The sequence below is a fragment of the Acipenser ruthenus genome, chromosome 14, assembly GCF_902713425.1.
Source record: "Acipenser ruthenus chromosome 14, fAciRut3.2 maternal haplotype, whole genome shotgun sequence".
Lineage (NCBI taxonomy): Eukaryota > Metazoa > Chordata > Actinopteri > Acipenseriformes > Acipenseridae > Acipenser > Acipenser ruthenus.
In genome coordinates this window covers 37,958,329-37,968,237 of record NC_081202.1, presented here as the reverse complement: position 1 = coordinate 37,968,237, position 9,909 = coordinate 37,958,329, and the positions used below count along the sequence as shown (strand labels likewise).

The window sequence follows — 9,909 nt, the reverse complement described above, 5'->3', positions numbered from 1 at the left end:
TTTTCAGCTATGTTTCAGACGGTCTTGCCTAGCCCCTCCCCACCAAAATAAAATCATGCTGGGTGTGCCACTGCAGAGAGATGGATTAGAAACCCCATTATTGCTAACTTGCAGTGGAACAAGTATTGATGGACTTTTTTTGTGACGAGACACTGAAGCTCCAATTTTCTCAACAACCTCTTGTTATCTTTTGGATTTTGAAGAAATGAAAAGAAAACATTAAAACACCTTCACCATCCCACCCCCAGAGCAATGGTATCATTATAGCTATCTCTTAAGTTTACCAGTAGTGAGTCCTATCTGGATCTTGAACTGGTTGGAGTGGTACAAGAAAATAGGTACCTAGTGATCAAACTTTACTGCTTCTCAGTTGTGTGTGTGGTCTCTGTACCCTGTGCACCTCGATTACAAAGGGATTCCACACCTCTTCAAACACCTGTATTGCGTTTTGTATTTTGTATATCAGTCTTTCATAGGATGCTGTCTCAGCTAAGGTATTGTACCATTCCTCTTATGGGATTGGGATTTGATCTTTCCAGTGAGGCAGAATAACTCTTTTAGCTGTTGCATGTGCCAGCACAATCCAATTCAATATTTTACCCTCCTTCCTTCAGAATGATCTTTGTGTGAAAGACACAGGGCCGGGTCAGCTTTACCTTGTATCCCAATCACAGAGCTGATCGTCAAGAATCTTCCTCCAGAAGACTGTTACAAGTGAGCACATGTCCAGCACTCTGTGTACATCTCCAGCATGCTGGCGAGGGCCTCGTCCCACTCTATACATTTTGATGAGGTCCAGAACAACCTATTTCAAACTGTATTTATTCAAGATGTGCTTGTCATGGGTCTATTCGTATTAGCGAGGAGATTTCCCCAGTCCTCCTGACTCAGTGTAATACCCAGATTCCACTCCCATGCCATTGTGACTAGTGTCAGGTTGGGGGTTGTATTATATACAGGGCTTCTGATTTTCAGTTTTAACCGATAAAACCCGATAAAACACCCCTGATACAAAAAAAATGAAATTGGTGGATAGCTAATAAACACTGGAAAACACCGGTAAAACTGTAGAAATGGTTAATCAATTCACGTTGACTTTACCCTTTTGCCATTAAAAAATAAAACCTACTACAAAAATAATAATAAATACATTTCCCTGTGCTGCTGGGCAATGTCCCGCCTTCCTGACTTGCATCTATCATTGATTCGTTCTGAATACTTTAAACCCGCCCCAACTACTGAGTGACAGCACATTCCTACATTTCTATTGGAGACTCCACTTGCGAGATTTTAAAACGAGATTACAATCAGGATTGTTAGCGGGATTTAAAGCTGTATTACAGTTAAGATACGGAGGGTTTAAAACAGAATTGTGGCAAAATGTACAAAAATGCCTACACACAAAAACCCCAGAAGAATGTGCCCGTGACCATAGGGATTTCTTTGTGGAAGACAGCAAAGGAAAGAAGGTACAACTTAAGTGTGCAAGTACTGTCGAGTTACTACTATACATATTTTGACAGAACAAAAAACACTCAAGCATTTTGGAAAGTAACCAAAAACACTAATTTCATACAGTACATCAAAAATGAAAGTCTGGAAAAAAACTATATACATAAACTCAAATAGCTAAAAATAAGCACTGAAAAACTTAATAAAACCTGAAAAACAGAAGCTCTAATTATATATTAAAAAGGAATATATGTTAAAAGCTTGGTGGGACTTATGCATCCACTAATTTAAAACTGACTACTGATGAAGCCTGTGGCATTTTCAGAACGCTTCCTAACAAACCCCTTAGGCAGTGACGTAGCTGCAGGTACCTCCAGAAGTCAGTCCTAGGAATGTTGTACTTATGTTGTATTAATTCAAATGTTTCAAAATGTCCTTCTGTGTGTAAGTCTTTAATATAATGTATACCCCTTTTTTGCCAACTTCCCCAATTCACACTTTCACCTCCTATCTTCATTTTAGGGTTTTTCCATATAGGAGAGTCTTGATGCATTCCAGTTGACTCTTTGAAGAATACATGTGTCTGTGCTCAGCCTGAAACAGTATGAGCTATAACAGGATTGGAACGGATCTGCTCAGGCTGTTCCTGTCCCAGGTAATGCTATTTACAGATAGGGCTTCTGATAAAATATCTCTATTACAAAAAAATGAAATCGGTGTATATCCAATAATCACCGGAAAAACACTTGACCCCTTTCCCCGTGAAAAAAATACATACAGTAACCTACAAAACAATGGCAGTCCCTCCTTCCTGACTTGTATTTAACATTGATTCATTTTGAATACTTTAAACCCACACCAACTACTGATTTATAAAGGGGAAAAACAGACCGCAAAAAGCCACGTAATGTGCGTGTTCAGTACGGCCGCACTCAGCGTCAAAATAACAACCTATTTTATAAGACTAATTAGCTGAATCAGGCGATTCTGCAATCAACCAATTTAAATACCCCTCACCGCAATTAGCAGTGGAGAATTACACACCTCTCAGTATATAGCGGGTTTGGGTCAACCCTGCGTGTGTAGCTACGCATTCCAAAAGAAAATGAATGGCACACAAAGACCTCAGCCTGGTACTAGCCATGGTGATGAGGATGCTCAGAAGTGAAAACTGAAATTTACCAATATGGAAGTGGAGATTTTGGTACAAGCAGTACTTGTAACACATGAAGATGTGTTACAAGCTGGAAATACATCACCAGGACAAAGGAATAAAATATCGAATGTGTGGTGGCTTCTTAATAAACAAATGTACCGCTTCAGAGTTTGTAGTAGGTTGCTTATACATTATGACCCATCATCCAGTTACTGTGCTTTGCATATTAGTTCAACTTCTTATTTCATATAGAATAATTCCAGGCATATAGACTTTTCAAACTTCAGAAACAATACGTTTTATTTACTTACATCCATGGCAGTCAAACAGGTGGAAAATCCTTCCATTGTACAGCAATATGTTCAACAACAATATAGCTGCATACGAACAGCCTTCAGTTTAACTACAACTTATATCTTCTTAATTTCGTATGCAGTTATAACTCTCATTTCTTATGTATGTCTATTTCTGAATCTATGATTTTAAAGCATATCTGTATGGTCTATAATATAGCTACATTATTCAGATGTGCATACAACCAGCTGTACTGTATTTGCTCTAGCTACAAACTAACTGCGTCATCTGTCCCTCTGTCCTTTTTTACCATTTTCTTTCCAACTTGAATTTAACAATACTGCCTGAACCAGTATTGCTAAATACCAGAATGCCATATTACAAAAAATACATTCTATAGGCATTACTAAAATAACGGTGGAGGATGAGCCCTCATTGTATATGAGACTTTTTCTTTTGTACGCCTCGGAATATCGTTCCATCTTTTCTTAATCTCCTCCACCATTCTTTTAATAATGCCTACACTCTAGAAGTAAAGGCTCTCGTTAGAACCTTGCTTTGCCACTGTGGGGAGACCTTTTAGGTGCTTCCAAGAACCTTTTTACATGGATTCTATATTCTCTATTTGCAGACTTTCTTTATTGTCATGTAAGCTATGAAACATGTATTGAAAATTGGAGTATGGAAACCAATATGGTATTATAAACCGTAATTTACAAACTGACTTGATCAGAAGGGTTAAAAAATTAGCTCTTCCGACCGTGACCGGGAGTTCCTAGGGGGCGGTGCACAATTGGCTGAGCGCTGCCCGAGTAGGGAGGGCTTAGGTCGGCAGGGGAATCCACGGCTCACCGCGCATCAGCGACCCCTGTGGCCGATAGGGCGCCTGTGGTTCTGCAGTGGAGCCGCTAGATCTGTGTTGTCCTCCGGCACTATAGGTCTGGTGGCATTGCTGTGGATCTGCAGTGCGAAAAATGACGGCTTGGCAGGAGCACGTTTCGGAGGACGCGTGTTCCAGCCGCCGTTTCCCGAGTCGGCGGGGGGGTTGCGAGCGGTGAGCCGGGGATACAGATAATAATTGGGCATGCTAAATTGGGGTGAAAACTGGGGTAAAATAATAAAATTGGCGACAACTAAATTTAAAAAAAAAATGTTATTAAATGTTTCTTTGTCCTTGAAAACGATGGCTCCTTCTTGCTGCAGACAACTCTCCCACATCACCTTGCCTTTTATATAGCCTACTGTGACTGCGGCAAATTAACGCCTGCTTTTCAGAGTTCTTAAAATAATCAAGCAAATACGAGGCCCACAATTACCAGCAGCTTTAATAAATTAGACAGAATATTTAATAGACCTCATTTGCAAAATCCCCTCCCAATTTTAGCGGTTTCGTTCAGAAACACCCCAGAATTACATATGCATCAAGAGCTAAAGCGCACAGAGACATTGCCCCCGCAAATCGCATCTTAATTGCGTGTTTATGCTATTGCATGTGTTTTATAAATCCCATCCAAGAATTCAGAACCCTCAGCGCCCGTTTTACAGCCGTAAAACATGCGCAATCCTTTTATAAATCCGGACCTGAGTGACAGTAAATTCCTACATTTCTATTGGAGGATTGTAACACGCATGCAAGATTTTAAATGAGATAGGATTACCAGAGTGGAGGAGTGTATCTTCTCGCGAGATTTAAAGGACTAAAAGAATATTCACACTATAGCGTTTATGCGCTGTGTTTTCTGGGGTAAAAACATCAAACCGATGGAATGGAATACTACCTTTCACACTTGAGCGTAATTGCTGCGGGAAAAAAAATTGAAATAGGTTCGATTTTTGGACGCTGGCAATGTTTCACAAACCTTGCGGAAGGCCTCAGAATGACACACAGGTCAAGGTTCAAAAGAAAAGGTGCAATCATGTTTATTTACACACACAGACAAAAACAGTGCACAAAACAGAAAGACGTACTGTCACTTTAAAACACACTATTTACAATTGACAGGTCCTGAGAGGAAAGCATATTTATAAGTCCTGGTCCTTTAAATACCACAGTCCCATGCTTGACCAGTCCTTGGCAGCCAAAAGGCAGGAAACAGCTCTGCTTAATCAGACGAAAAACACACAGAAAAGTTAAGGCTTTTATCCAGCACTGGTATGCTCTCTCTCCTCTGTCTCGACCAGTGGAGAGGCTGCCCCCTTTGTACAGTTTGGCTCCGCCCCGTACGTGATTACCTGGGCTTGGAACCGGGTGCACCTCGCTCCCCTCCACCAGCCTCCTAGCAGACCAACTCCTACAGAATGTTAACCCTGTAGTCGCCAGCGCCCGTTGGATGGACAAGTCCCCCCTGCTCCTCCTGCTGGTGGAAGGTGACCTTTTCCGTGCAGGGAGTTCATCTAACCTGTCACATATCCCCTCCCTTGAATGGAGCCGAAGGCACACTCAGTGGAAGCCTGCCCCCCCCCCATCTCGGGAATAAAAATCATCATTACTGTTCTCTTTACCCGGGCGGTGTTCCACCTGGAAGGCATAAGGTGCAGGGCTAGATACCACCGAGTGACCCTGACGTTCACATCCTTCATGGTGTGCAGCCATTTCAAGGGAGCGTGGTCCATGACCAGGGTGAACTGCCTGCCTAGGAGATAGTACCTCAGCTTTTCAATGGCCCACTTGACAGCGAGACACTCCTTTTTAATGACGGAGTATCTCGCCTCTCGTGGGGCCAGCTTACGACTCAGGTACAAGATGGGGTGTTCTTCTCCTTCTCTTCTTTGCGACAGGACAGCTCCCAGAATGGCAGTCTGTGAGGAACGGGTCCCCAACTGGGATTTACCTGTCTCAGTGTCATCAGGATCCGAGGGGTGGTGCGAGGCCTCTCACGGTTGGGTCCGGTTGGGCTGATAATCTTCACCCGGTCTGTCGGGGTTGCATCCAGAAAGGCCTCGGCCTGCTCGACTGCATGTTGTAAAGTGGTGGGCTGATGTTTTCGGAATCACGAACGCCCGGATCCTGCCACTACATACACGTACTGCTCAGTGTACAGAGCTTCCATTAACTCTGTCAACGTGCGAGCATCGGGCTGCAGCCATTTCTGGCTGAGGTCCTTTAGGCATTGGGCTACCAGTCACGGTCTTTCTCCAGGACCCATTTTAAGGGATCTAAAACGCCACTGGTGAGTTTCAGGGGTAATCCCAAGGTCATCCAGTATAGCCGCTTTCACCTGGGTGTAGTCAGCAGTGTCGTCATCGCTCAGGGCACGGTAAGCAGCTTGAGCTTCCCCAAATATAAAGGGAGCCAGTAATGCTGCCCATGTGGCTTCTGTCCCCCAGCTACTCGGGGTACACACTTGAAGGTGGTTAGGAACACCTCGCAATCATCTTCAGTAGTCATGTTTGTCTGGGGTTGAAAACTTGCCTCCGGGGCAGTCATTCTATCAGGCTGGCAAATAAATGAGCCATCTGAGTCTGATGCTGCCACTCCCATTCAGCCTGGAGGTGATTATCCTCCAGATGTTGTTGCTGGAGATGCTGCCCCTTTTGTACACCTTGGCTCCGCCCCATACCCGATTACCTGGGCTTGGAACCAGGTGTACCTCGCTCCCCTCCACCAGCCTCCTAGCAGGCCGACTCCTACAGAATGTCAACCCTGTAGTCACCAGCGCCTGCTGGATGGACAGGTCCCCCCCTGCTCCCCCTGCTGGTGGGAGGTGACCTTTTCAGTGCTGGGAGTTCATCTACCTACCCCAGTCACAAACCTCTTTTAATTGTTCAAACTGGTTTCAGGACCTAAGAATCACCAGGCCATAAAAGAAAAAGCCCAGTGTCAATTTGTATCTATTGCAGGCTACTGTTTTTGGTATGGACATTTATGTGTGTCTTCTATTATTATGAGTTCCAGTTTGTGGTTGGACTAATGAAGGCTGTATCTAAGTGTGGCAGGGCGAAATCCCTAAATGTAAATGTGTATATTTGTGTGTAAATGTATGGTTGGCAGGTAGGGGGTTAAAATCCTCCCTGTCAGAAAATATGTGAGAAAGTGGCTGGAGCCTTAATTGAATGATTAATGGTAAATTAGGCTCCAGCCACAAGGTATTAAGGAGGAGAAATCCTTTGCTTGGGGGGTGGGGGGTGTTTGAGAGGAGTGCTGGCGAGTTGTATGTTCCTGTAAATATTAGAAAGTGGTCAGTGAAGGCGAATGCCCAGTCTGACAGCAGGATGTTTTTTGTTTAACCATTTCTTTTGGGCCTTGTCCCTGTTTATTTGTTCTGGTGTGTGTTCGTATGTTTATTTTTTTAATAAATAGTTACAGCTGTGCTTTTATCTGAAGCTTTCTTGTCTGGGAGTCTCATTATTGACATTATCCTGTTACACTAAGGAATGTTTCTCTATTAAGTTTTTCAACATGCTGTGAATGTAGGTCACAATGCAATGCTTCTGGCTCTACAATGCCCTGACAATAGTATTGGGACACTAGCCTTGAAATAGAATGGCATGGGACTGTTATTGCCCCTCTTACCCAGACCCATCTAGAGAGATTTGGGGCTCTGGTACATCATATTGGCTGAGGGCCTCAATGACCTCCCATTCCCCCCTTGTATTTTCAGATTTAAACAGTAACAAATCCGTCAATCCGTCAGACCATGTCTCTGCGCCGTAAAGCATCGCCGGCAGCACGGTGCTGTTGAACAATTCGGCGCGCCGGGTCATGTTGTTGCCCATGTTGTTGACCACCTCGGCGATGGAGGCGTAGCTGATCCAGGCGTCCTTCCCTCTGCGCGCTAACTCACGGCTGTTCTTGTGCTCCATCGTCAGTTCTTGGCCCAGATAGATGTAGCTGTTGACCTGCTCGATTTGGTTCTGGCCAATGTGGATGGTGTTGTCGGCGACCTGTGCGTTTCGCATCCACTTGGTCTTGGCCATGTTGATCTTGAGGCCGACTGTGGCACCGGCCTGGTTGAGTTCAGTCAGTCGCTGCTGCACGTCGGCCACCGAGCTGCCAATCAGCACGATATCGTCGGCAAAGCGCAGGTAAAAAATACAAATGAATTTTATTAATCAGTTTTAACTTAATGATATCTGAAACCATTTTTTTAACATTTGTCAATTTTTATTCTAAGCTTTTTATAATTTTTTTTAAAAACAAGTCAAATATGTTGACCTGTTTGAATTCCTGACGTTTACACTTATTACTTAATTGTTTTAATTTTATAGATTCTACGCATATCGCTTTAATTAATGTGTGATTGTTTATCTCTAATTATGCGGTACAACATTTTAAAAAGTAAACTGCTACAGTACTTTCAGAATTGCGTGGTGCGCTGGGCCCCCGCTCGCTCTGCTGCTTCTGATACACTGGAGCAGCAAGAGACGGGCCAGTCAAACTTGAATGTGCTACACCCACCCCTATATCTATTAAGCCATTCATAGTATTAACCAATCATCGACTTTTTGAGCGATTCATAGGTGGTTACGGCTTCGAAATCCTGCCTCAAAAAATTCAAACGTGTTTTTTTTCATGTTCTAGGAGGCTGTGTGGTCCAGTGGTTAAAGAAAAGGGCTTGTAACCAGGAGGTCCCAGGTTCAAATCCCACCTCAGCCACTGACTCATTGTGTGACCCTGAGCAAGTCACTTAACCTCCTTATGCTCCGTTTTTCGGGTGAGACGTAGTTGTAAGTGACTCTACAGCTGATGCATAGTTCACACACCCGAGTCAATTTGCTGTCAATTGGGTCTGTAGAAAGCTTGCAATTATTTTTTTATTCACCAATTTATCATGGTACAGCCCCCCCCCCCACCTACCTTTTGATTGTACCCCACCCAGACTCCTTACCAAATATATTAGTAAAATATAACCAACATACCTTAATTGAGAATGGGACATTTATTGTCCATTAACCCACTCAGATTGCTTACTAAATACAAATTCACATGACTTGGTACTTGGCACAGTCAGATTTACATTACTTTTAGGCAACAGGACTTACAAATCACACTGGATTCCAGAATAGACAGGTTCTACACTGTAGAGGGTGTTGCATCATTCATTTAAATGGGGATTTGGTTGAGGAAATTATGCTGAGTTATACTGAATGCTGGTATGAAGAGGGGCAGGATTAGACAGGTTTTACTGCACTGGTACTGTCTAACTGTAAATGTACAGTAGAAAGTGACTGAGCTTGGACAAGGACTCAGTGGTTTTCTGGCTTAACATGAAACCCAATATGTTATTTCTAATGTATTAGGTACCATAGTATATCATTTGCATAACAACAGGCAATAACATGGTTTAAAATGTCTTGCCTCATTAGCATTAGCAACGTTAGCTCTGATCCACCCATGGTTCTGAATGTTTCTTTGTTAATGGCGATGAATAATGGGTTTTTAGAAAGGCTTTTGTTCTAAATTACTTGGAAGTCCTATCAGTATAATGCTTTAATCCAGAGTAACAAGATGATGACTACTACAAAAATACACTTTGTTAAAAATACCGTGTATACCCCAGAGCCACCACTAGCAGTCATATTTAGTGAATGTGGTACAAACATTTTAACTGACCCTGACTGTGGGCTGCTACTGGTTGCCATGGTGACCACCTCTTCCCAGCTTCTGCTAACATCCTATTGGCTGGCCTTTTGTTATGTGTAACTGTGCCTTCACTTCAGAAGATTTCCCAGGCAAATAACATGGTTACTCGACAAAATAAAAGTACATTGACAAGCACTTTCACCTTTACTGGGGAACACTGTGCACAAATAGAAGGACTTTCTATGGCACCAAAGAAAGTCGTTTTCTATGTTGAAATGCAAGTGAGCAAAGAGAGAAGTTCCAGTGAATGGTTTGTTTCTTCTTCTTCTAAAACAGCTTGTAAAACAGAATCTGTATTTTGTCCAGATCCTGAAATTTAAACTGTTGCCTTTATTTATCAGTCATTGATTTTACGGCATTTATTTAAGTATTAGATATTTGAAGGTAAACGTGAATTATGTGTGTTTGCAAAGAAATGAACACA

At 42.8% G+C, this 9,909-nt stretch overlaps 1 protein-coding gene across 1 annotated transcript in view; it reads left to right on the top strand.

Annotated features, from left to right (window-relative positions):
* The first annotated feature begins 332 nt into the window (after positions 1-332).
* Positions 333-9,909, top strand: part of LOC117419859 (sodium- and chloride-dependent GABA transporter 2-like) — a 127,376-nt gene continuing 117,799 nt past the window's right edge. The window contains exons 1-2 of the mRNA XM_058986477.1: positions 333-714; positions 1,975-2,107. The gene's annotated coding sequence lies outside the window, so the exon portion shown is untranslated. The remainder of the gene's footprint in view (positions 715-1,974; positions 2,108-9,909) is intronic.